We start from the raw sequence: 27,801 nt of genomic DNA on the forward strand, positions 1-27,801 counted from the left end.
TCCCACAGAGTTGGGTGATCGCGTTGGACCAACTAACCAAAGAGGGTAAACCATGTAACTGGTCTAGCATGTTGGCTCATCAACTGAAGGAATAGGTAAAGAAGGCTCGACAATCATCCGAGGTATGCAAGGAGAGATCTACATGTCTGCCTACATATTAGATGCAATCTGTGCCCGACAGGAGTTCCCGGGCTTGGAGTGGGCATGGTCACCGACAGAGACTGTTGTGAACACATATTATAAGTTGTTGTCCAAATCCAGCTTCAGAGGAGAAATCACATGGTAGTCTGATCATTTTTTCACCCCAGTTTACAAGATGATATTCGAACAGGATCCACCCTACACGTCAAAGAAAGCAATGGGGTCACTGATATACATTGTTTATTGGTATGCCTCACCATCCAGCACCTTCATACGAATGTTTAGCACAGAGAAGCCTCTGCATGTTCTACCGAAGTTTTCCTTAGACATACTCGTCATGCAGGAAGTAGCATATCACATCTTGGCAGGATTGATAGCTAGACTGCACTGGAAGAAGAAGGCACCTTGGCCCGCTCTTCCATTTAGGATTGGGTTATACAAGATTCGGATTTTCAAACAAGTGGATGTCGAAGCAGAACAGATGAATAAGTATCCATTCGACCTCCGAAGTTACAATCCATATGAACCACATTGTATTGCTAAAGATCACTACACGAGAGTACAGTTCAACTAGATCCACGAGGAATTTCATTAGGAGGAGGAGGACCCATGGAGATATTGCTACAGTTTCTCTAGACCCAATGAGCAAGTCGGCTTTGTTGTGGAGTGGTTAGAAAATCAACATGAATCAGCATCCCGGAGGTCACCAGCACCAGCAGTAGTAGCAGCAGAGGCTAGCGTACCAGTGCGCGATAAGGGCAAGAGGAAGGTTGTAGATCACATGGAGGAAGAGAAAACCTGCAAGTTCTGAGTAGATCCACTGGTAGAGAAAGCAGTTATGGCTATAGAGGCAATAGCGCGACAAGTGAATCGCACAAAGGTAGAGAGATAAGATAAGAATGGAAGAAATAAAGAAGGAATTGCATGAGCTGAAGGAGTAACTCTAGAAGGAACAAGAGTTGCGCAAACAGGAGAGGGAAGTGCAGTAGCAACAGGTATAGCAGGGGGCGCAACATGTGAAAACAGATGAAACAATGCCTGTAGAGGTAGTGGATTCATCAAAACAGCTAGCATCAGGCAGATAGGGTGAACCATCACAAGAGCAGGACTTAGCTTGTGAGATAGAACAGGCACTTCAACGGTTGGATATGGATATGGAGCAACAGGAATTGGAACAGGACATCGACCTTATGCCTCACCACCAAGACGTCAACTTACCTTCTTCACCGCATCCAGATGATGAGAAAGTCTCAAGCAATTGAGGAGGAATTGAGATCCTCAGAAATCAGCCAGAATGAGAGATGCACAACATCTCATTCAACGAGTCTCAACATAGAGTTTTGCAGTCTCATAAAGTGTCAACTCTGGATGATCATACATATCCTGTGCAAGTTGAGGAATGAATGATCATGTATGACATGCACAAACATCTAGCAACCTTGGTCGATGCAACCAGAGTGTATGCCGAAGCCATTAGCTCAAGTGTTCGCTTTCTAATAGCTGAGAATGAACTAATGGACTAAGGAACTTCAGACAACCAAGCAAGGAGGAGAGTTGGTGACAGCGTCTGCCCGAGCTGAACTGAAGAAGGAAATACTAGATGAAGTATTGTCCCTTGACACATTTATGCAAGTGTTGTACTCAAAATTTGGCACCATGCATAACGCAGTTGTCCATCTAAACGGATGGGAGCAGTGATGTGCTAGAAGAGCACATATCTTGGCAAACTTGCATGTCATTGTTGATTACATGAAAACATGGACGACGAGATACAAGGGAGCCCCACTTCACTTGTCTAAGATGATGAAGGCCAATGCAGTCGAGCTGAAGACATGTATCTAGAGTTAGATCTGGAACTATGAAGAGCTCACACAGCTCATCACTAGTATATAGTCTTCCCATGCACATGTGTTCAAGAGTATGGATGTTGTGGTGCACGCACATGCGATCCCATCTATTGGGACTCTCACCCAGGCGAAGACAAAGGCACAGGTGTTATAGACATTTTTGTGCCTTACAGCATTGAGCATGAAATGTCCATAATCTAAGGGATCCAAAGTCTCTAAACATGTTGTTCCTACCCCTAGAGGAACAAGGCCAACTAACCACAGCAATTCACAGAAGTTCTCCACCTGAAAACACTCAAAAACAAGCCAATTCTGGATCATGTCAACTGCTCCACTGAGCATCTGCGCTGAATGTCAACTGCTCCACTGTCTACCTGCGTTGAATGTCAAATTCAAAAAAGGCTACCTGCACTGAGCTTAATTGGACAAGTGGCAGGCTCATTCCTCAATGTGTCAATGCCCAGGAAGCTTCCAAAATGACACTTGCATCAAGGAATTCGAATGGTGATGAGTAAGAGGTTCCAAATCTCCAAGTGGAAGCAAGAACCCCCAAGTGGACTCAAGAACTGAGAGAGGGAGAGGACACTAGTCAGATCTCAAGCTGACTCATCCTCTCTCCAAAATAACTATATATAGATCTCTCCTCCATGAGATCTAGAGGCTGGAATTTTGTTATTGCAAAGAATTGTTGTTGGTTTGAGACTGGAAACATTGGGTGCTTAATGCTTTGAAAGGAGCTGAAGAAGGAATTCCATTCTGCTGGGAAGGAGATGCTGGATTGGAGCCCTATGGGTTGTATCTCTTCCTGAACCCTGTTACTTATCAATAAAGCTATCTTGGTTTTCTCCTATATACTGGTGTATTTGTATGATTGCATTAGTGTATTTGATTTACTTCTAATCCTGAATCATTTATGAATATGTATATTTGCCTTTGTGTTGTGTTCTTCTCTTGTCGCAAGTAGTTGTTCTCTTGTCATAGGTAGCCGTTCTCTTGTGATCTCGTGGGAATCAAGTAGCTGTTCTCTTGAGCAAGCGAGGAGGCAAGTAGCTGAGAACACCCAAAGGGAAGAGGATCTAGATCGAGGGACAAACGGAAGACAACGGTAAGTCTATCGATCTCCCCTCTTTCACATTTCATAAAGGAAGAAACCAATGTAGCTGTATTCGTTTGTTGCTAAGGTACTGTCACACCTTAGGTGGATAGGATCGTCCTGCATAGGCATTTTTCCCCACAACAACGGGCCCGACTAGAGCTTGACTCATACTTCAATGAGTTGATGCGCATTGCTACCAGCCCATACTTGCCCATCAGTGCAGACATCATGCACAAGTATGTTGCTAGTCCAACTGCATTGAAGACAATGATGTGCATGCTTACAGATGAGTTGGATAGAGGAGCCCGAGTAGTGTACCCGAATACTATGGAGGCAAGAGTCAGGTTCCAAAAAGATGTCACTTTAAAGTACACGAACACCATTGCGGACTACCGATCTTGGCATCAGTATGTTACTGCTGATTAGCGCAAGAATGTTGAGGAGTTGGACTTCCATGGTTTTCTAAGTCATAGTGATGTTTGGCATGGCTTTCTCAAGCCATTTCTTTCACATGGGTACATGTGCATTGTAATGTGATGTCTTGTCAAGTGTAAATTCAAGTTGTGATAGTTGGATGTAATAGTCATAGAGTAGATGAAGAGTCATGAGGGTAGTTGAACTATCACAAAGGGGAATGTCAAGGGCCATCCCACCCTTTGCTATAAATAGTCCCTCATAACTCATTATATAGGCTTTTGGTCAGCCAAGCTTTCGATAAGACTATCTTGGAGAGAGCTTGGACAGTATTGTAACGAGCCTTGGCTTCTCCACTACGCAGAGTTAGTACATCTCTTTGGAGGAGCAGGCGGTTGTGGTTGTAACGTTACGCTATCAGAACTAGTGGTTGGACATGGATGTGTTGTATGACTGGAACTTACACTTCTTAATATAACAAGAGCCAACATGTTTCATGCATATGTTGTATTGTATTCTATGCTATTTGGTTTACTCTAAATGTTATATGTATTGGTTTGTTTACGCTTGTATGTATAGCTATCTGTGTATGTATGTATGAATCTTTCTTAAATGTGTTGTTGTTTTAACCATCACTTTGGATTGCTTGTTAACTTGCCTTCCATGTTGTGATGCATCTTCGCTCGTGTGTTCCCTTCTTAACAGTGTGCTATCACAGGTTTCCAAGGGGCACACTCATCTAAACCCTCGTGTGTTAGAACCTCTCATGCACCTTACTTGGCTCGTTGCAGCTGTCACACCCTTGCTACCAACAGAGTTATCTTACTTGCCTATGTACAAAATCACGTCAAGGCATTACCATACGACCCACTGTTGAGACTACTACACCAAATGGTTTGAGGTATAATTGGGAATTCTTACTGGGGAGATCCCCTTACATGTTGGTGAGTCTAGCACATCAAAATTTCTGGCGCTAGAAGGAGGCTCAGATGACAAGATGTGTCCTCTCATCCTATTTTAAACCTTTTCATATCTATCATGGATTCTTGCACTCTTGTCCCTCCGCGATGTTTTTCGAATCATGAAGATGTCATCATCACAAGGGAGTTCTTTGATCTCTTGTCCACTTACACGTATGATGGTGAAGGCGAAGTGCCTGGCCTAAGTTATCACATGGCTTTCTTTCCATGTTGCATCAGGAATATGGATGTTATGATGAACAGGCCAGCCTGCTGCTTGCATACACACTTCGAGAATCTCCACATCGGTTGTTGTGCAACCTACCAGTTGATAGTGTGCACTCACTTGAGCACTTCTGTGATCTCATTGAAGACACTTTTCATCATTTGATCCAAACTATCTTGAACAAAAACTATTACAACAATGGAAGGCTCCCATGAATCGACTATGGATATTTTGCAGTGCTTCCGTGACTTGCAATTTCAAGCTCCGAAGAGCCAAATGAAATTTTTCTTTCTTTGGGACCAGTTCGAGTATTGTCTTAAGAAATCTGCCCGTCCTAAGAAGAATTTTGAAATTAAGCCTCACTCAACAATATTCAATGATGGAGTTGTGTAATCATAGACGAAGGCGGTTACAGTCACAAGTGACTTTCTGTCATCCTCTCATCAAACAGCTCCACCACCGCAGAGTGATGTTAAAGATCATGCTCACACACTTGTTCAATTGTCACATCTTCCCAACATAACTTCGCTTAATTTTCGCGCAGATATGGTTGTGAGTCCATCAATTTGTCACATCCATTTGGTCCCACAACCTTCGTCTTCACACTCGGTTTTTCCTCCGGATGATACTGTCTTGTTTTCTTCCATTCTCGACTCTACACTTGTTGTGAACGAGGAACAAGGCATTCAAATAGTTGGTGTTGCACAACCAACATGCGCTATCATTCATGAAGAGTATGATTGGGAGCTTGAGTATCAACACTCGGCGAAGGATGACTCCCTTTTGTGTGAGCCCCTTCATTCTTTCCCAACATCTTTGGTGAACCTTCGATCCATGATTTCACATGTGTATCTTCGTCCACGGATGCACCCATTGTTGATCACTCACGGGACACACAGGATGTCAGACCATCATTAGACAATGAAGAGGATAAGTTATTCATTGAAAATCCACTTGATCTTTCATCTGTCTTTTCTGGAAACACAGAGGATGATTTTGTCTGCTTTTCATCTACCCCTTTCTTTCATTCATCAGATCATGAGTATGCCAATGAAATCGTTGATTTTTCTGATTATGGCTGTTGTGGTCCATTTACCCCTATATTTGATCACAATCATGATCCTATCATAGTTGATTTTTAGAAGCCACCAATCTATGATAATCTATCTAACGATGAAGTTGAAACACTCCAGATTGTCGAGGCACTTCAGCCCAAGATGATTGTTATGTCAGGCCCTCACTGTCCAGAGATTGGTCTCACTTCCAATTAGGAAATTGTTCAATCACCTGAGGCTCCTCATCACTCATTTGTATGCATTGAAGATCAATCTCACACATAGATCATACTTCCTCCACTCGAACTGCACGATCCCATCGCTCATGCATTGGAGGAATCTTACATTGCAAGCACACGTGCACGATGAAAGTTGTCTTTGTTTCTTTCATTTGATTGCATGTCATAGTCAAGAGTGTGCATATGCTTCAAAGCTACATGTAGTATTGCACAGCACCGTGGTAAGTCCACAGACTGCTCTTCATACACTTGCACTCACTTATGTCCCATGGGCATCTTGGAGCATGAAGTGTGGTTGTCTTCATTGTTATATCTTTCTTGCTTGCTGGTTCACATAACTAGGTTGCTCGCAGACCAAGCCTTCACCAACATGGGTCAACCAATGCGCCAATGGATGCATTGGAAGTATCACTTCACGTGATCAATCCTATGCACCATTAGCTTAGGAGTAGGAGTAGCATTTTCTTTCATTTTTGCTTCTGCTTCTGCTTTTCTTTGTTATTTGTTTGCTTGTTTTGTTCATAGGTTAGTTTCACATCAAACCATGTATGACTCTTGAAACAAGCTGGGTAAACTACAAGAGGCCTTGCACATCTATCACTACTTGGTTATCTGTCATTCTGCCTCTACATGAAGAACTTGTTACTTTTAGTCCATGATATGTCAAAGGAAAATACGTACTGTTTGAAGTGAACCTTGGTGAAAACACAATGCTTGCACGCTAACTAGTGTTACCTACTCTAGTTGGTTGTTTTTGGGTTAACCCTTGTCAACTCATTCAAGTAGAGTAAGGTGAGGGGGAGAAACCTTAACAGGCATGTCAGAGGTATAATAAACTAATTCTATGTTGGGACTACCTCTTCTTCTCTCAATAAGTTAGGATCCATCTTCCGCCTCTAAAATGAATAAGTGTTATGCACAATTATGAAAAAATGAAAAATTAAAAGTGAAAAAAATCAAAATGAAATGAATAAGGCGAAAGAAAAAAAAGGCTTCCTGCACAGAGAGGTCATGCAAGTAACTCCATCGGGGTACTGACCAGGTTCTCTCGCAGCAGAGCCATGCTTGTGTTCATATGTGACTCTGTCGGGGTACTGTCCAGGCCTGCTAGCAGTGGAGAAACACCAAACATGAAACTAATACTCTGACGACTATACTACTTGTGCAACAATATACCCCTCAACCCCAATTGAAACAATTGTGTTGCCTTGGCTTGGAATGTGTGTCAGCCGATCAAGAGCTTGGAAGATGCTACATCTTACAATCAAGCTAGTGTGAAACCAAGACGAACTAAGAACTGAACAATACTTCTGGAGGTGTTAGACTTGCTTTTCACAAACAAGGTCCATTTAGAGAGTTGAAGTTCTACCAGTGTGTCACCAAGTGTTGTAGTGGTTACAACCACCCACCAAAATTTTTCCTTAGCTTCGTTTTTGAGCCTCCTTACCAACCTTTCACAACACCTTGTCTTGCTTCGTCAAGTACACAAGTTTCAGTGTTTTTTCTTGCACAAAGACAGCATGTTGATCAAAACTTGATGCATTCCCCTAACAGGCTGAACACCCAGACTTGGTCTAGCTACAGTCTGAGCATCTCCCCCAAGAAATTGCACAATTTTGGAGGTAAACTAGCCTTCCCTCTACAAATTACATAATTCTATCTGGCAGCCTACTGGGCTCCAGAATTGCACAATCCTGCCAGTCAGGATTCACCCAGAAAACTGCAAAATCCTTCCCAGCAGGCCTGCTCAGCCTAGGAATTGCACAATCCTGGGCAACAATCAATTGCTCTACCTAGAAATTGCACAAATCTCCTGGGCAGCCAGCCCAACTCCCTTCTAGAAATGTGCATTTCTCCTAGTAGTTGAGCAGCCTCATGCATGAGTAGTTAGTTTGACCATTTCCACCTGGGACCAAGGAAACTTTACTTGCATGCATGACTTGCTTTTTCTCGGAATAAAAAAAGGCATCATGCAAAAAATCATTCTGTGATTCGGGGAGTTATTTTTACCAGCCGGAGGTTACATGCAAAATCATTTTAGAAACTCTCCTCCAAGTGTTGCTTTTTCCTAGATTTGTGGCATGTGTGTCATGAGATCAAACTTATTTATTTGATGCATTAGAGCTCATTCCTTCACATCGATCTTGGAGCTCTGACATCCCACAGCACATCCAGGACTCTTTGACACATCCGGCTCAGCTATTCATGGGTAAGTGGTCTCAACTTGTCTTTTTAAACATTTCTGTCTCTTTTTGTGTTTTCTCTTTTGTGAATGTTGTTTGTTTGATTTCTTTTAATGCTTTTTGTCGTTTACATGCATACTAGCTTGTACTAGCACTATTTAAATTTTCATTGTTATCTCACTATTGTCGAATGCATGAAACTATTTTGCACGAGCGATCGCCAATTTGGCGACTCACTTCACCCACATGCATGTTGGTCTATTTACTGAATCTTTCATTCGATGCTTTCATGCATGATAAATAACTTCTGCTTTCACTTAGTGTCATCATGCATTCACTTTCAGATTTTCTTTCAATTTCCCGTCGGCGGGTCTAGGCAGCCTTGGCTCAGACTCTGCCTCCCCAGACAACATTACACAATTTTGAGAAGGAAGGCTCTGTCTTCCTCTCCAAAAATGTGCATTTCTGCCAGGCACTATCCTCCAAGACTGCTTTGCGCATTTCTGAGGGACAATTAATGCTGGCCCAAAAAGTTACGCAATGCAGTCCCTTAGCCTGTAGTCATTGTCAGCTGAAATTGCGCATTCTGCAATCCCAGCAGTCAGTCGTCAACCTGGATTGTGCATTGCGCAAATCTAGTAGCCAGTCTTGCCTCCCAGACAACACAAACTACCTTTTGCGTAGTTCTGGCAGCCAGTCACCCAGCCTCCCTGTTGAAATGTGGCAACAAGTATATTCCAATTTTAATTTGTCCTTGAATTAAAATTCGAATTTAGTCTCACAAGCTGCTTGAAAAATAATTAATTAATTCATCTTGAGTTAATTAGTTGGAGAAATTCAAGTTAGAAGTCTTTCTGAAGTCATACAACAGTTAACCCTTAAATTAAGGAGATTATCCCTTAATTAAGGAGATAAGATTGAGTTATATTTGGGTTAAAATTAGTTAGCTCAGTTTACTGAGTTAAGTCAGTTAAATTAGTTCCAAACTAGTTGAGGAACTAATTGTGAGTTATCAGTCAATTGATGCGTGCTTGCACTCAAGTAGCGTACTCCAGATAATTGAATATTCTCTCATCATTAACTCATGCATGTCTATTCTGAGAAAGACCCAATTGAGATTAAAGACAGGGACAATGTACTATCAGTTGCATGTGTTTTCCTATAAACAAAACTCATGCATGTAGAAGGAATCCATTCCTTGAGGATTGCGCAATTTTACAGGGTGTGAGATTAGTTTGAGAGATCAGTGTTCCACTTGGTAACAGGAGGATCAATCAGGAGAAACTGTGTAAGGAAATAGGAGCTTGGAGGGTAGAGGAGAAGGCTTATGAGAAGTCTATTTTTCCTGTGAGCATCTGTGAGGATTGTACTAAGAGCTGGCTAGCTGTGAGAGCTAAAGCTTGGCGTAATTCTGAGATATTTCCAACTTGTATGATAATACAGATAGTGGGGTTTTTTGTTGAGGCTTTCCCCTACGTATTCTTTTGTGTTTCATGTGCATTGATTCTTCTTCTGGTTATATGTGTTCAGCTTGATCTTGCTCAAATATTTTAAGCTTCCGCAAATTGATTGTAGAAGTAGGTTATAAATTATTTGCTTTGGTTATATTGCATTATTAGGTTAATCTACAGTTAGAATTTCTACAAGGTATCAGAGCAAAGGTTATCATAGTTGTGAACAGTATACTGAGAAGAGAATTTGAAGTTTGAAGTTCAGGGTTGCAGGTGCAAAATCGAATTCTTATCATACTTCAAGGTTGGCCAATGGCATTTAATGGCTTGAGACTCGAGTACGCCTTCGATGGTAGCTCGAATTACATAGCATGGAAAGATCGCATGGAGGCTGTATTAAAAGACAATGGCTTGAAGGAATTCATTGATCAAAAAATCCAAAAGCCAGCTTTAACTAATGTACAAGAGTTGGTTTATTGGAAGAAGTGTGTGGCGAAGGCAAGACAGATCATTCTTGAGGGAGTTCAAAACCATATTGTCTCGAGTCTCCATGGGAAGGATACTCCATTTTCAATGTGGGAGACATTGAAGGACCTCTACCAGAACAGTAGCGACCAGAGGAGATTGGCACTCAAGGATAAGCTTCGAAGAATCAAGATGGAGAAGGGCGATACTATTTCCACATATCTGAACAAGCTCACCACCTGTAGAGATGAGCTTAACAGTGTGGGAATAACTACTGTCAATGATGATATGGTGAGTCTCGCTCTCCTTGGCCTTCCAAAGAGTTGGAATAGCTACCAGGACTCTGTGAATGGAAGGGAGAAACTGTCGAATTGGGAACGATTGTGGTCGAATCTCATGTAGGAGGAGATCAAGAGGAGCACATGAGATGATTCTTCATCCAAGAATGATGACGAAGAAAATATGGCCTTAGCAAGTAAGGCAAGGAAAGGGAAGGGGAAGGCTTCCCATTCCAAATCAAATTCTTGTCATGGTTGACAAGTCTAAAGTGAGATGCTTTGATTGTCACGAGATGGGATATTATGCAACTAATTTCCCATCGAAGAAGTCCAAGAAGGGATCCTCGAAAGTATCGGAAGGTGAGGCATTAGCCTCTCAGTTCGAAATGGACTTTACCCTCATCACATGCATGGTGTCATTGATGATGGGTTGTGCTTGGTATCTTGACCAATGGAGACTCCTTCCACATGACTGGTGATAAAAATTTATTCAGTGCCTTAGAGGAAAAAGACCTCAAGATGCACATAGAGATGGGTGACGATGGAAGGTATAGTGTTTCAGGAGTGGGCACAGTTGCTTTTCAAAGGAAACATGGAGCTCCTCTCACCTTAACAGATGTGATGTATGTGTCTGGGCTGAAGAAGAACTTGGTATCGGTCAGGATGTTGGAGGAAAAAGGCTATGATGTTGTCTTCAGTAAAGGAAAGGCGTTCCTAAGACACATAGTCACGGGTCAAACCAAGAGGATAGGGATTTGGGTGAAGAATATCTATAAACTAGAGGTAGATGATTGTGCATCATTGAGTATGAAATTAGAATTGGTGCAAAGCCAAGACATTGGTGAGTTGTGGCACAAGCGGTTGGGCCATTTGCATCATGGGGCCTTGAAGATAATGCAGCAGATATCTACAGACTTCCCAAAGGTAAACTTGAGCAAGTTGACACATGCAAAGGTTGTATCTTGGGAAAGTACAACAAGTCTTCCTTTCATGATCGAGACAGTCGAGCAGAGGCTATCTTAGAGTGAGTTCATACTGATGTGTGTGGAACATTCTCAACGGCATCCACAACGAAGCAAAGGTATTATGTGATTTTCATTGATGATTATTCTCGTAAATGTTGGATTTATTTCATGCATAAGAAGGACCAAAGCTTCACAAAGTTTTGTGAGTTCAAATATTTGGTCAAGAAAGAGTCAGGGAAGAAGATCAAGGCCTTGAGAAGCGACAACGATGGAGAATATGTCTCTCAAGAGCTTACGGAATTTTGTGCAGTGGAAGGAATTAAATGAGAGTTGATGGCACCTCATAACCCATAGCAGAATGGGGTGGCCAAGAGGAAGAATAGAACTATTGTAGGGGTAGCACGGGCGATGATACATGACCAAAGCCTGCCACTTCATTTGTGGGTTGAAGCATGCAACACAGCGGTCTATTTGCATAATAGAAGCTCGCATCACATACTTGGGATGAAGACACCAGAGGAAGCTTTCTCTGGTGAAAGACCAGAAGTGGGTCACTTCAGGATCTTTGGCTCATTAGTATATTTCCATGTGACAAAGGATGCACAGAAGAATCTTGAGCCGACATCAGAGTTAGGGATACTTGTGGGGTACACTGATACACCCCACAACTATCAGGTGTATCTGCCTACCAGTTGAAGGGTAGTGGCTCGCAGAGATATCAAGTTTGATGAGCAGAAAGCCATGCGAGTTTCCCTTGAGAGGGATCTCCAACTACAAGCTGTGGAGGAATTGTCGGTTCCTAAGGAGGAGGAGCCTCAGACTGATGCAAAGCAGCCGCATGGAGAGGTTTCAGGAGTGGAGACATCCACTCAAGCAGAGTCTTCCAGAAATGGATGGAAGCACATAAGAGAAGCTAACAGATTGTCGATGGATGCGAGAGAGAATGTGGGAGAACCATCTTCTCAGTGCAGACAGAGGAGGTCACCTGAGAGGTACACTGGATGCATTGCCCTTGTTGGGGAATGAAATGAGACCAATCCATCTTCCTTTGAGGAAGTAGTGCAACAGCCGATTTTGGTTGATGCTATGGTGGAGGAGTATGACTCCATAGTTCGTAACAGTGTTTGGTACATGGTTCCAAGACCGAAGAACAAGTCAGTTGTGAGTTCCCGTTGGATTTACAAGGTAAAGCAAGATGTTGATGGTAGTGTGGAGAAACATATGGCAAGATTTTTTGCTCATGGTTTTTCATAGGTTGAGGGGATTTACTATGATGAGACTTTTGCTCCTATTGCAAGGCACTCATCTATCAGATTGATGTTGGCACTATCAGCATAGATGGGTTGGAAGATCTATCAGATGGATGTGAAGATTGCATTCCTCAATGGCAAGATTAAGGAAGAGGTGTACATAGAGTAGTCGAAAGGTTTTGAGTCCATCAATCATGAGTCACATGTGTTCCGACTCAAGAGAGCTTTGTATGAGCTAAAGAAAGCACCTCATGCTTGGTACACCAGGATGGACAACTACTTCACCAGGTTGGGCTTCACAAAGAGTGAAGCGGATGCGAACCTATACCACATCACGATGAAAGGTAAGTCATTGATCATTGTACTTTATGTTGATGATCTCATATTGACGAGTGATGATCAGTTGATCATGTCTTGCAAGGAGGACCTTGCAAGAGAATTCGAGATGAAAGACATGGGTCTCATGCATTACTTCCTTGGCATGGAAGTGTGGCAGAAGGATGGGGTTTTGTTTGGGTCTCATGGAAAGTATGCCAAGGAGATACTCAGGAGATTCCACATGGAGAAGTGAAAGACCATGCAGACTCCTCTAGCAGGTAACTAGAGGAAGGAGGATGCTACTTCAGGAGAAGTAGTAGAGGCTACTGTGTATAGGCAGCTTGTGGGTTCACTGATGTACTTAGTGAACACACGACTAAATTTGTGATATGCGGTGAACTAGATGAGTCAAGTGATGGTCCAGCCTACCAAGATGTTTTGGAAGGCGGAAAAGCATGTATTGAGATACCTCAGAGACACATCTCAATATGGATTATGGTACAGACAGACAGAGGCAGTGAAGCTACAGGGCTTCACTGATGCAGATTGGGCAGGGAATCCATCAGATCGGAAGAGCACATCAGGAGGGCTTTTCAACCTTGGGTCAGCTATAGTTTCTTGGTACAGTAGGAAACAGAGGTCGATTGCACTCAGCTCAGCAGAGGCTAAATACATGGCTACAAGTCAAGCAACATGTGAGGCCATCTGGATGCGGAAAATCCTAGTTGGTTTGTTTGATCAGAGGATGGATCTAACTGTGATCTATTGTGATAATCAGAGTTGTATCAAACTCTCAGAGAATCTAGTATTTCATGATAGGTCCAAGCACATTGATATCCAGTACCATCATCTCAGAGACTTTGTAGTGAGGAGGATCATGTTGCTGCAATATATTTCGACAGAGGAGCAAGATATTGACATTTTGACAAAGGCATTTTCAAAGTGTAAATCCAAGTTCCATAGAGACAGAATCGGGGTGGCAGATAATCCCTTCCTTGTTGAGAGGGAGTGTTGAAATGTGGCAACAAGAATATTCCAATTTTAATTGTCCTTGAATTAAAATTCAAATTTAGTCTCACCGACTGCTTGAAAAATAATTAATTAATTCATCTTGAGTTAATTAGTTGGAGAAATTAAAGTTATAAGTCTTTCTGAAGTCATGCAACACTTATCCCTTAAATTAAGGAGATAAGATTGAGTTATATTTGAGTTGTAATTAGTTAGCTTAGTTTACTGAGTTAAATCCAGTTAAATTAGTTCCAAACTAGTTGAGGAATTAATTGTGAGTTATCAGTAAGTTGATGCATGCATGCACTCAAATAGTGTGCTCCAGATAACTAAAGATTCTCTCATCATTAACCCATGCATGTCTATTCTGATAAAGACCCAGTTGATATTAAAAACAGGGACAGTGTACTATCAATTGCATGTTTTTTCCTATAAACAAAAATCATGCATGCAGAAGGAATTCATTCCTTGAGGATTGTGTAGTTTTACAGGGTGTGAGATCAGTGTTCACTTGGTAACAGGAGGATCACCCAAGAGAAACTGCGCAAGGAAATAGGAGCTTGGAGGGCAGAGGAGAAGGCTTATGAGAAGTCTATTTTTCCTGTGAGCATCTGTGAGGATTGTACTGAGAGCTGGCTAGCTGTGAGAGCTAAGGCTTGGTGTAATTCTGAGATATTTCCAACTTGTATGATAATACAGATAAAAGGGTTTTTATTTGAGGCATTCCCCTGAGTATTCTTCTCTGTTTCATGTGCATTGATTCTTCTTTTGGTTATATGTGTTCAGATTGATCTTGCTCAAATATTTTAAGCTTCCACAAATTGATTATAGAAGTAGGTTAAAGTATTTTTCTTTAGTTATATTGCATTATCAGGTTAATCTATAGTTAGAATTTCTACACTCCCAACAAAAAATAAAAACAAAAAACAAAAAAATATAAATAAAAAATATAAATAAATAAAGAATAAGTAAATAAAATTAATAAAAATAAATAAAAGTAAGATTTAAAAAAATTGCACAATCTTTGCCTATCATTCCCCAGGTATGTGTTATGTCATTCCTCGAATTTGCTTTGGTTTTCGCTGACAGATTTCTTGCCATGCATGTTGCTTTGTCTCCATATCTTTCAAGTGTTCATCTACCTCTTAGCAGTACAGGATCAATGGCCTCCAAGAGAGCAGGATCAAAGGACACTGACAGAAGTGCAACTGGAGCAGCAGTTGAGCAGGTGTCTGCATGTCTACCAATCTATGAAGATACCAAGTTGTTTCTAGACAAGGACATCAAGTTGAAATGGCAAGAGGTCAATGAAGCATTTGCAGGCACTTTTGGGGAAGACCTCGAAGACCATCAGGTGTATGTGAACATTCACAAGTCTGGCTTGTATCGGATTGCATGTAGATACCCCGCGTTCCCATGTGCGGACATGATACATTGGATCGTCTCGCACACTGATCCCGAGACGATGACTCTGAGCAGTGTCAGCAGGACGAAGCTTGCCACCTTCTAGGCATAGGATTATGATGAGATGTATCAGATGTCAAAGCCCATGACTATCATGGAGACTCCTTTCAGCATACCCAGCGGTAGTGCCAATTCCAGAGACATTCTGAAGAACTGGGTAAAGGAGTTGGCTAGATTTAGGATGACACCCAACCAGACCTATAAGACGAAGATATTGTGGAAGACATACCAATAGTTGGTCATATTTTCATGTTGACTATGTGGCCAAGAAAGCACAGAAACCTTCCCAAAGAGTTGGGTGATCGCACTGGACCAACTGGCCAGAGAGGGTAAACCATGTAACTGGTCTGGCATGTTGGCTCATCAGCTGAAGGAATAGGTAATGAAGGCTCGACAGTCACCCGAAGGTATGAAAGCAGAGATCTACATGTCCACCTACATCTTAGATGCAATATGTGCCCGACAGGAGTTCCTGGGCTTGGAGTGGGCATGGTCACCAGCAGAGACTGTTGTGAACACATATTGTAAGTTGTTATTTAAATGTAGCTTTAGAGGAGTAATCACATGGTTGTCCAATCATTTTGTCACCCCAGTTTACAAGATGATATTCGAATAGGATCCACCCTTCATGCGAAGGAAGCAATGGAGGCCCTGATAGATGTAGGTTTTAACCCCATACGAAAATTACTTGCATATGAATTCTAAAACACAAAAAATAAACAATGTGAGACCATAACGCATAAAACACATACACAAAGAGATTTTCCCCTGGATCCCAAAACCAGGACTACCAACTTGATTTTTCATTATAATCCTTTCAATGTTACAATACATATTTATACATGCTGAAGCATCCAATACCATGGACCAAAAATCATCACGTCCAAAACCATGTGCGAAAATCATGCACAAAACCATAGGTAGGTCCACCCAACCTAATATAGGGTCCAAAAAAAAATTTCCTGGGGTGCTGCCCCAAACCTCATAGAGGGTGCCTACCCACCCCCGTCAAACCCCCTGGACAAGGAGGGTTGCCTCCCCCCCTGTGAACCCCCCGCTGTGCAACGAAGGGGGGGCTCCGCCCCCCCTCTAACCCCCGGTTGATCTGAAGTTACCATATACTAAAAACCGATGTAGAATTGATTAGCCATTAATGAGTTTGAATGTTAAATGAAAGCATGGCAATCGATGAAAACTGTTGGAGCAGAACACTTTAAGACAACTGATAAACCATAAGAAATATGAAAAACAGAAGTATAAATAGCGAACACAAATATACCAGACAGCAAGATTATTTACAGAGTTTTTCCTTGATGGACTACTCCTCCAGGTCCGCTTCCAAGATGGGCGACCGTTTTTATTAGGATGGGCAATCGTTTTTATTAGGAATGAGAAGAAGAAGTCGATGACACAGTGATTTGGATAGACTTAGCTTGCACACAGGCAATTCTGACCTCTGTCATCATATAGCTCTCTGAACCAGCTTTCCAACGCCACTTACGGTTTCCAAATCCAACTCCAGATGCTCCCGAAACACTAAAAACAAAATCGTGTCTATCCCTCCAGAACCTGCATACAAAAGCTGAAAACCACTCAAGCTATTCTTCAATGTGAAAACATGCCTCTTATAGGCCTGAAAGTACATGGAAACCTCCTTGTCCATCTCTGGAAAGAATGAACTGACTTCTGGGGTTGATTTGGTTCAGTCTAGTGACAAATTGCCACCTTAGGGCTAATGTCATGGTGGTCAAATTAATGTTTTCCCCATAAAACTCAACAAAACCCATTATAAACTTTATGTTATCGTGGAAACCTTTGGTAGTTAGATGACCAGGTGGATGATATTTCCAACGCATGTGAATGGTCGACCTAACCCACTGTTTGTATGGCGGTGGTTTCGTTGATTGACGATTACGCTAACATCTGTCACATGGCACCTGGTTATGCTAATCGTGATCCCACGGTTATGCTAACCATTAAGAAACTCCACTGCAGTTAATACCTGGCAGTTAATACGCCCCAACGGTCATACGAACCTGATCACATGGCACAGTCCTCCATGTGGTTTATCATCTAGTGGTCAATTCCAAAACTGCAAGCACTTACCCTAACAGTTTTATCCATGTTCGCTCACATGAGCGTAGTTCCGATGCAGTCAAGATAGCGGTTAGGTGTTGTTATATGGTATTTGTAATGTTTTGTGTATTGTTTAACATAGGGATTAGGCCAAGAGCATAGAACATAGGGACTAATGTATTAGGGTGAGGGTTTTAGCATAGTTTTAGGCTAGGGTTTAGCATAGGATTTAGGGTTTGAAGAATTTAGGCATAGTTTTAGGGTTTTTAGAACTTAGGCTTAGGGTAGCATAGGATTAATACATACATTAGGATTTATTTTAAAAACCCATATGTACAATTTTGTCAGAGTGAGACGTTCACAAAATCGTCACATGATGACAACAAACCCATGTCGATCATCGACAAACGACGATCTCGATCCTCTACCACGACGACAACCCACGCACATTGTTGACTCCAACTATCTTTGCAACGATAACTCGGACGATGAATCTATGCCACAGACGACATTGATGTCGACACATCAAACCTACAAAGTCGAACAAAAAAACACATGTCGTCAACCAAACCTTGGGGAACTGTCGATGAAATCAAGTAGACAACCAGAAGCTTAACCATCTTCATTGAATGCCATGAAACCATAACATTACCTAAACAACCTGATCAAAACCAACATTGTCGATCTATCGAAGTTGAATTGAAGTGACAACGACATTGAACGACACCCATGAACACTGATGACGACACTTTGAACATCTGTACAATTGGACTGATGGATCCTCCTGGATCATTTCTCTCCACTTGAAAGCTTTTGGACCACAAAATTTTGACTAATCAATTAGTTGATGAGGGTAGAACTCCCTCTCTTTCCACCTTGACCTAACAATGTACCAATGCATTCGATCAATCACCTATATGTGATGACCCTGATGATGCTGACAATGATACATTTTGATTTGATGACCTATTTCTTCCATTCACAGTATGAAAAACTTGCGACGATGAGAAACAACCTGTTATCAACATGGAAATTGAATTCTTTCCACAAAGAATCATGAGTTAGTGATTCAAAAACATCTTTGAAAACAGTATTTGTAGAACTTTGTTCAATACATCTGATGGGTATTAACAATCTACTTTCTGGAATAACTGAAATATTCATAGACTCTTTGATTTTGACTTCATATCAATTACTTGACTTGATTTACTTTCCTGTTGACTGATTACTAAGTGAACTTGCTACACAAAACTCATCCAGCTGTGATGTAAAGACTGCTGCAACTTAGTTTGATTTTGAAAGTATCTAGCTAATTGTTGATTTACTTGAATCACTATTTCTTCTTCTATTAACTAATATTTCCATTAACTAACACTTTCACTTAATGCATTAGTTTTCAACTCATGATAAGGAAACTTTAGATCTGCGTTTGAAAATGATTTGTCATGAAAACTTATAGACTTCCTCTCCACTTGCAAAGAGGCTTCATTACTTTTTAAACTATGAATAGATGATGCATTACCAAAGAAATGTAACACTGACTTTCCCCAATACTGACTTGCACCCCTAAAACTGAAAATAAACATACCATCTGAAACCATTCTCTGGTTACACTCACATGTACCATTCCCTGCAATACACTGTTGATGATGATAGTTTCTAATTCAGTTGAATGAATGAATTGAGATTCATTCTATCTTTAAGAAGATGTTCATAGGACATTAACTGTATCTCATGTTGCTTATCCTATTTATGAATAAGATTTCTTGGAAAAGAATTAACCACCTTAACCAATTGATCTATAAACTAAATCTTGCATCTCAAAAAATCAACCGTATGTTGTTCCTTAATAAACATGAGTACATATTTACTTGAACTTATTAACTGCTTAACTTGATTTGTAACAATTAAGTCCAAGTTTCATTTGACTTTATGTGCCCTAACAATAAATTCAACCACTTATTTCTTTAGGTGATGTTTATGTTCTCTTCTGTAAAACACTACATCTCTATCATAAAGATAAGGACTTCCTAAGACAACTCCACATATGTCTACTGGGACCACATCTAACTCCACTTCATCAATGTACTTATATGTAATTGCAAATTTTAATCGGCACTGCTTTGTGACATTTATCTGAATTGATTTATTAATCCAACCTAATGGGTATGGTCTTGGATTATTTTGTGTCTCCAATCCCAATTGATTAACTATATGTTCAGATATTAAATTTGCTTGTGATCCACTATCAAACATTTTGTCAATCTTTGTATGCTTAGAAGATATCCTTATGTGGAAGAGTTCAACTCTTTTATCCTGATGTGGAGGATTTATGTTTGAAGAAGATACATTATTTTTTGAACTTGAACCAGTATTAGAAGTTTTACCTGTCGTAACCATGGTGGTTATCCTCCTTTCATCACTTGAATCTGAACCTAGATCCCGCTGGACTGCTGCAATTGCCTTCTTCTCATCCTTCGCCTTAAGGAACTTTTTGGGCTTAAGTTCTGGATGAAGTTTCCAGCACTTTGATTCATCATGACCGATTCTCTGGCAATGAGAACAAGTAGGTCTTTCCTTTTGAACGATCATTGATTTCTTTCTCTTCAAAATGTTCTTCCCCTTACTGTCACTGGAATCTCTGGTTTCCATCTCTTTAGATGACTGAGATGACAACTTGAATGGTCTGCCAACTGATTCAATATGTACGGCCTGAACACACACCTCGTCAAAATCATTAGGATTAAACATCAATAAAGCATGCTGCAAATATGAATGTAAATTGTCGATGTATTTTAACAAAGTTTCACATGTATCCAATGAAATACCAAGCACCAATGCTTTCTTTCTGAACTCCTGAGTAAACTCCTGAACACTCTACCCTTTACCTTGCCTCAGATGCTACCAATCAATAACAGCTTGCTCCATGTATCCTAAACGATAGAACTATTTCCTAAGAGCTTTCAAAAATTTAGACCATGAAGAGATGACTTTTCCTTTATGCTTTACATATATCTGAGTTTTTCTTTCCCACCAGATTAAATTTGTTCCCCCCATTCTAAGTGTAGCTAACTGAATTTTAGTTTTATCTCTAGAAATGTTCTGAATACGACAATACACTTCTAACTGCTTTATCTAGTTATCTAGTTTTTCAGGATTCATTTCGTCGTCATAAACAGGTAACTCAAATTTAACATCAAGTTTCAAAAGAGATGATTTCTTAGGTTTCTTTTCCGTTTCAGATTCTGCACTGGAAGAAGAATAAGAAGAAGAGGATGATGGAGATGATGGAGGTGAAGGAGGTTTATCAGCCTTCCCTTTACCTTTGTCCTTCTTCGATGCCTTTGAAGAAGAAGCTGCATCTCTCGCCTTCTTGTCTTCGTACAATTCTCCCAACATCTGTTGCATAATTAAGAACGCCTGTTGAAACTACTCTTCACTCATCTTAGTCTCAGTATTTTCACCTACATCAATTTCTAACATGGTCGATTTCTGAACGACTCGTCGCTTTCCAATCTCTGGATCGATCTGCTCAAGGATTCCTTCTCCTCGTTGCGACTTTGACCTGATTAACATTCAATGGCACATTCTACAAACGAAACCTGCTCTGATACCAAATTACATGATCTTAAGTGACCATATACTAAAAAATGATGTAGAATTGATTAGCCATTAATGAGTTTGAATGTTAACTGAAAACACGAAAATCGAGGAAAATTGTTGGAGTACAACACTTTACGACAGCTGATAAACCATAAGAAAGATGAAGAACAGAAGTATAAATAGTGAAAACACATATATACCAGACAAAAATATTGTTTACAGAGTTCATCCTTGATGGACTACGTCTCCGGGTCTGCTTTCAAGATGGGCGATCATTTTTATTAGGAATGCGAAGAAGAAGTCGATTACACAATGATTTGGACATACTGAACTTTCACATAGGAATTTTGACCTCTTTCATCAGATAGCTCTCTGAACCAGCTTTCCAATTCCACTTATGGTTTCCAAATCCGACTCTGGATGCTCCCAAAACACTAAAAACAAAATCACCTCTATCCCTCCAGAACCTACATACAAAAGCTAAAAACCACTCAAGCTATTCTTCAATGTGAAAAAATTCCTCTTATAGGCCTGCAAGTACATGGAAACCTCCTTGTCCATCTTTGGAATGAATGAACTGACTTCTGGGGTTGATTTGGTTCAGTCTAGTGACAAATTTCCACCTTAGGGTTAATGTCATGGTGGTCGAATTAATGCTTTCCCCATAAAGCTCAATAAAACCCATTACAAACTTTATATTATCATGGAAACCGCTGGTGGTTAGATGACCAGGCGGAGGAGACTGCCAGTGCATGTGAACAATCGACCTAACCCATGGTTTGTATGGCGGCGGTTCCGCTAACTGACGGTTGTGCTAACATCTGTCACATGGCACCTAGTTATGCTAACCGTGATCCCGCAGTTATTCTAACCGTTAAGAAACTCCGTTGCGGTTAATACCTGGCAGTTAATACACCCCGACAGTCATACGAACCTGATCACATGGCATAGTCCTCTGCACGGTTTATCATCTGGCGGTCAATTCCAAAACTGCTATCACTTACACTGACAATTTTATCCATGTTCACTCACATGAGCGCAGTTCCGATGCGGTCAAGATAGCGGTTAGGCACTGTTATATGGTATTTGCAATGTTTTGTGTATTGTTTAACATAGGGATTAGGTTGAGAGCATATAACATAGGGATTAATGTATTAGGGTGAGGGTTTTAGCATAGTTTTAAGCTAGGGTTTAGCATAGGATTTAGGGTTTGAAGAATTTAGGCATAGTTTTAGGGTTTTTAGAACTTACGCTTAGAGTAGCATAGGATTAATACATAGATTAGGATTTATTTTAAAAACCCATATGTACAATTTTGTCACAATGGGACATTCATGAAATCATCACATGATGACAACAAACCCATGTTGATCGTCGACAAACGACGATCTCGATCCTCTACAACGATGAAAACCCACGCACATAGTTGACTCCAACTATCTTTGCAACGACAACTCGGACGATGAATCTATGCCACTGACAACATTGATGTCGACACATCAAACCTGCAAATTCAAATGACAAAACACATTTCATCACCCAAACCCTGGGGAACTATCGATGAACTCAAGTCAACAACTAGGCACTAAACCATCTTGACTGAACGCCATGAAACCATAACATTACCTGAACAACCTGATCAAAACCAACACTGTCAATCTATCGAAGCTAAATTGAAGTGACGACAACACTGAATGACACCCATGAACACTAATGACGACACTTTGAACATCTGTACAATTTGATCGATGGATCCTCCTACATCACTGGTTCACTGGGTGGGCTAGTCGTGGAAAGAATAACACAACCCAACATTCTCCCACTTGTTGTTTTCTTTCCACGGGGGGCCACAAGAGAGCTTAGTCATTTCTCTAGCCCTACAACGCCCATTGTTTCTCTACACCAAGAGAACTTCTTAGAGCTCATAGATTTTGTCAATGCATCTACAATATTTTTCAAAGTGTCCACCTTTACCAACAACATGTTTTTTCTTCTATCATATCCCTCACAAAGTGATACTAAACATCAATTTGCTTTGTCTCTGAATGGTAAACAAGGTTCTTTGCCAAGAAAATTGCACTTTGGTTGTCCTAGTCTATCCTTATAACTCCCTGTACTAACCCCATACTTGAACACAATCTCTGCAACCAAACTGCTTCCTTGCTTGCATGAGTGGCTGCCATGTATTCTGCCTCTGTAGTTGATAATTCCATTACAAATTGTTTCTTACTCATCCAACTGATTGCACCTCCAAATAGGTTAAACACATACCCACTTGTAGATCTTCTCTGATCCATATCTCCAGCCCAATCCGCATCAACAAAGCCACAGATATCCAAAACTCTATCCAATCCTGGTCTTCCTTGGTAGCATAAACCATAATCACTAGTGCCATGCAAATACCTGAAAAGCCGCTTCACTGTTGTCCAATTCTCCTTCCCTGGTTTTGACATAAACTTGCTCAATACTTCCATTGCATGTGCAAGGTCTGATCTAGTATAGACCATCGCATACATCAGGCTACCGACTGCACTTGCATATGGAACACGGGACATATCCTCTTCCTCTTCTTGTGTCTTGGAACATTGTTCAGCGGATAACTTTACACCTACAAGAATAGGAACCTTCACCGGTTTACTATCATGCATATTAAACCTCTACAATATTGTCTCGACATACTTCCTCTGGTTTAACCAGAGCTTCCTCTTTGCCCAATCCCTTTTAATTTCCATGCCCAAAATATAATTTGCAGCACCAAGATCTTTCATGTCGAATTTGGAGGACAATTGGGGTCTTCAAATCCTGGATAATTTCTTTGTCATTTCCAACCAGCAACATATCATCCACATACAAGACCAGATAAATAACACGGTCACCAATTAATTTAAAATACACACAATGATCTGCTTTGCTTCTGGTGAAGCCAAGTCCCTGTATAAATGTATCAAATTTCTAACACCACATCCTTAGTGACTGTTTTAACCCATATAGAGACTTCTTTAGCTTGCATACCATTTCTTTCTTACCCTTCACCGCAAAGCCTTCAGGATGCTTCATGTAGATCTCCTCTTCTATATCCCCATGAGGAAATTGTGTCTTCACATCCATTTATTCTACCTCAAAATCAAAAGTAGCGGTAACAGATAAAAATAATCTAATAGAAGCTACCTTGGCAACAGGAGAAAAAATATCACCAAAATCAATTCCCGACACCTGGGAATAACCTTTTGCTACCAACCGAGCTTTGTATTTGTCCACCTTTCCTTCTGCATTTGTCTTCTTCTTGAACACCCATTTGTTGCCAATGGATTTCCTTCCAGCCGACAACTCCGCTAGATCCCAAGCCTCATTTTTGTGCAAAGATGCCATTTCATCAACCATGGCCTCTTTCTAGATTTTTCCATCCTCTGAATCTACTGCTTCCTTCACAGCTCTGGGATCATCATCAGTAATAGATAAAGAAAACTTTAAACAGAATTCAAATGGACTATACCTTTCTGGCTACCTTCTTTCTCAAATTGATCTTCTCACACCCAGATTTTGTGGCTCTTCATCTTCTGATTCCTCCTCTGCTGTAGAGTCTGATTCTTCCTCCTTTAGCTCAAACTCTATCTTCTCAGGTTCCTTTGGTTGGACTTCATGTTTAATAACATCTTTCACCTCTCTGAACACCACATCTCAGTTGTACACAACCTTCCTTGTTACTAGGTTCCAAAGCTTACGACCCTTTAAACCATCCTTATACCCAATAAATATGCAGTTTTTGGATTTACTATTCAACTTGGTTCGTTTCTCCTTTTGGAACATGTACATATGCATCACATCCAAATACCCTCAGATGTGAAAGAGATGGTTTCTTACTATTCCATTCCTCTTGTGGAGTCTTATCCTCCAACGCTGATGAAGGTGATCTATTGACTAGGTAACATGCTATCTCCACTGCCTCTGCCCAGAATTCATGTCCTAACCTGGCACCACTGAGCATGCTTCTTGCCCTTTGCATCAACGTCTTTTTCATTATTTCTAAAACTCCATTTTTTTGAGGTGTATATGGAGTATTCTTCTGCCATGCTATACCACACTTCTTACAGAATTCTTAAAATTCCTTACTGCAAAACTCTCCACCGTTATCTGTTCTCAGCACCTTTATCTTCTTCTCTGTCTGGTTTTCCACCAGAGCCTTAAATTCTTTAAACCTGTCAAAGACTTCAGATTTATTCTTAAGGAAATATATCCATGTATTCCTTGAGAAGTCATCTATAAATGGTACATAGTACACAGAATTACCTAGTGATGGAACCTTTACAGGTCCAAACACATCACTGTGCACAAACTCTAATATATGTTTCGCCCTCTTACCACCAAAGGTGAAACTCACCCGATTCTGCTTCCCATATACACAATTTTCACAGAAATCAAAATCTAGAGAGATATTACTCATGCCTTCTACCATACCTTTACCATGAAGTATTTGAAGGCCCTTCTCTCCAATATGTCCAAGCCTTTATTCCACAGCATGGTCCTCTCTCCAGAGACCACTAGATTTTTTGCTCCACTTTCAGGAACCACAAAACTATTGCACCCATAAACAACAGTACTACCTTGTAGCTTGTACAGATTTCCAATCCAAACTCCCTGCATCAATACCAGTGCTCCCCAAACCATCTTGTAGGTATCCTTCTCAAACATTGTTTTTACACTTGCATCATCCATCTTGCTTATAGAAATCAGATTTCTAGCCAATGCAAGAATATGTAGAACACCCGAAAGTGTTCTAACCCTTCCACCTTGCAACTTCAACTTTACTTTTCCGCGACCAATTATTCTAGCCTTCCTATCATCCCCTAAGAAGACATCACCACCATTGTATTTCTCATACTTGAAGAACCACTCTCTATGGGGAGTGAAGTGAAAGGATGCACTTGAGTCAATAAACCATCCCTCATGATCTACAAGTGTACTTGAAGAAACCAAGTACACATCCCCACCTTCATCTGAGGTGGTTTTCACCTCTGCAGAAGGAGCATCATCAGATCCTTTTCCTTTGTCAGGAGCTTTAGATTTACAGTCCATTTTGTAGTGCCCTTCCTTTCCGTATTTCCAGCACACCACCTTTACAAGTTTTCCTGGAGATTTAGATCTCCCTCTAAATTTAGATCTCTCACTCGATGACTTATTTTTGTTTCTATTCTGGGACCGTCCTCGTATAGACAAGGCATCACCATTCTGGCTCTCCATATTTTTCCATCTCACCTCCTCTGTCAGCAAGGATGAAACTATTTCATCAAATTGCAAGGTAGTTGCATTGCTACCTATTGCAATAGCCATACTATCCCACGAATCAGGTATAGAACACAACAAACTAATGCACTTATCTTCATCTGAAATTTTGATATCAACAGATGATAATTGACTTACCATAGTATTAAACGCATTCAGATGCTCTATCACCGAGTCTCCATCTTTCATCCTCAGGTTATACAGCTTTTTCCGTAGGAACAGTTTATTCACCAGAGACTTAGATTGGTACAAAGTCCCTAACTTGTCCCACAAAGCCTTCGTCGTAGCTTCCCCAGATACATTCAGCAATACTGAATCTAAGATACACAATCGTATTGTGCTCTTTGCCTTCTAATCCAAATTCTTCCATTCTTCATCAGAAACTCCCGTTGGTTTAGTACCCGGATCTACCGCAATCCACTGATCTTTATCCACCAACAGATCCTCCATCTTGAGTTTCCACAACTCAAAACTCTGACCATTAGATTTCCCGATCTCTATCTTTCCACTGCTTGCCATCTTCTTTCACCTCCAAAATTGATCCCGCAGCTCTCGCACTGAACAGGGTCTACCACAGGCCCGAGTGAAACCCCTTAACAACAAAGGTGTCCCCTTGAAGCCAAAACAGCTCTGATACCAAATGTAGGTTTTAACCCCGTACAAAAATTACCTGCATACGAATTCTAAAACACAAAAAATAAAAAATGCGAGAGCATAACACATAAAACACATACACACAGAGATGTGCGAAAATCATGCACAAAACCATATGTAGGTCCGCCCAACCTAATATAGGGTCCCAAAAAAAAATTCTTGGGGCGCTGCCCTGGACCCCGTAGAGGGGGGCTACCCACCCCCCTCTAACCCCTCGATTCACTACATGGGCTAGTCGTGGAAACAATAACACAACCCAACAATAGACATTGCTAATTGGTTTGCCTCACTGTCTGGCACCTTCATACAAATGTTCAGTGCAGAGAAACCTATGCATGTTCTACCAAAGTTTTCCTTGGACATACTCGTCATGCAGGAAGTAGCATATCACATCTCGGTAGGATTAACAACTAGACTGCACTGGAAGAAGAAGGCACCTTGGCCCGCTCTTCCGTTGCAGGTTGGATTATATGAGATTCGGATTTTCAAGCAAGCGGATGTCGAAGTAGAATAGATGAAGAAGTATCCATTCGACCTCCGAAGTTACAATCTGTATAACCCACATTTTATTGTGAAAGATCACTGCACAAGAGTACAGTTCAACTGGATCGACGAGGCATTTCATTGGGCGGAGGAGGACCCATGGAGATATTGCTACAGTTTCTTTTGACCCAATGAACAGGTTGGCTTCACTGTGGAGTAGTTAGTGAAGCAACATGAAGCAGCATCCCGAAGGGCACCAGCACCAGCAGTAGCAGCAGAGGCAAGCATACCAGTGCATAACAAGGGCAAGAGGAAGATTGTCGATTGCATGTAGGAAGAGAAAAGT

The sequence above is a fragment of the Pinus tabuliformis genome, chromosome 4_1 (genome assembly GCF_031772625.1).
Source record: "Pinus tabuliformis cultivar Carrire ecotype Pingquan chromosome 4_1, CPIR1, whole genome shotgun sequence".
NCBI classification, from domain to species: Eukaryota; Viridiplantae; Streptophyta; class Pinopsida; order Pinales; family Pinaceae; genus Pinus; species Pinus tabuliformis.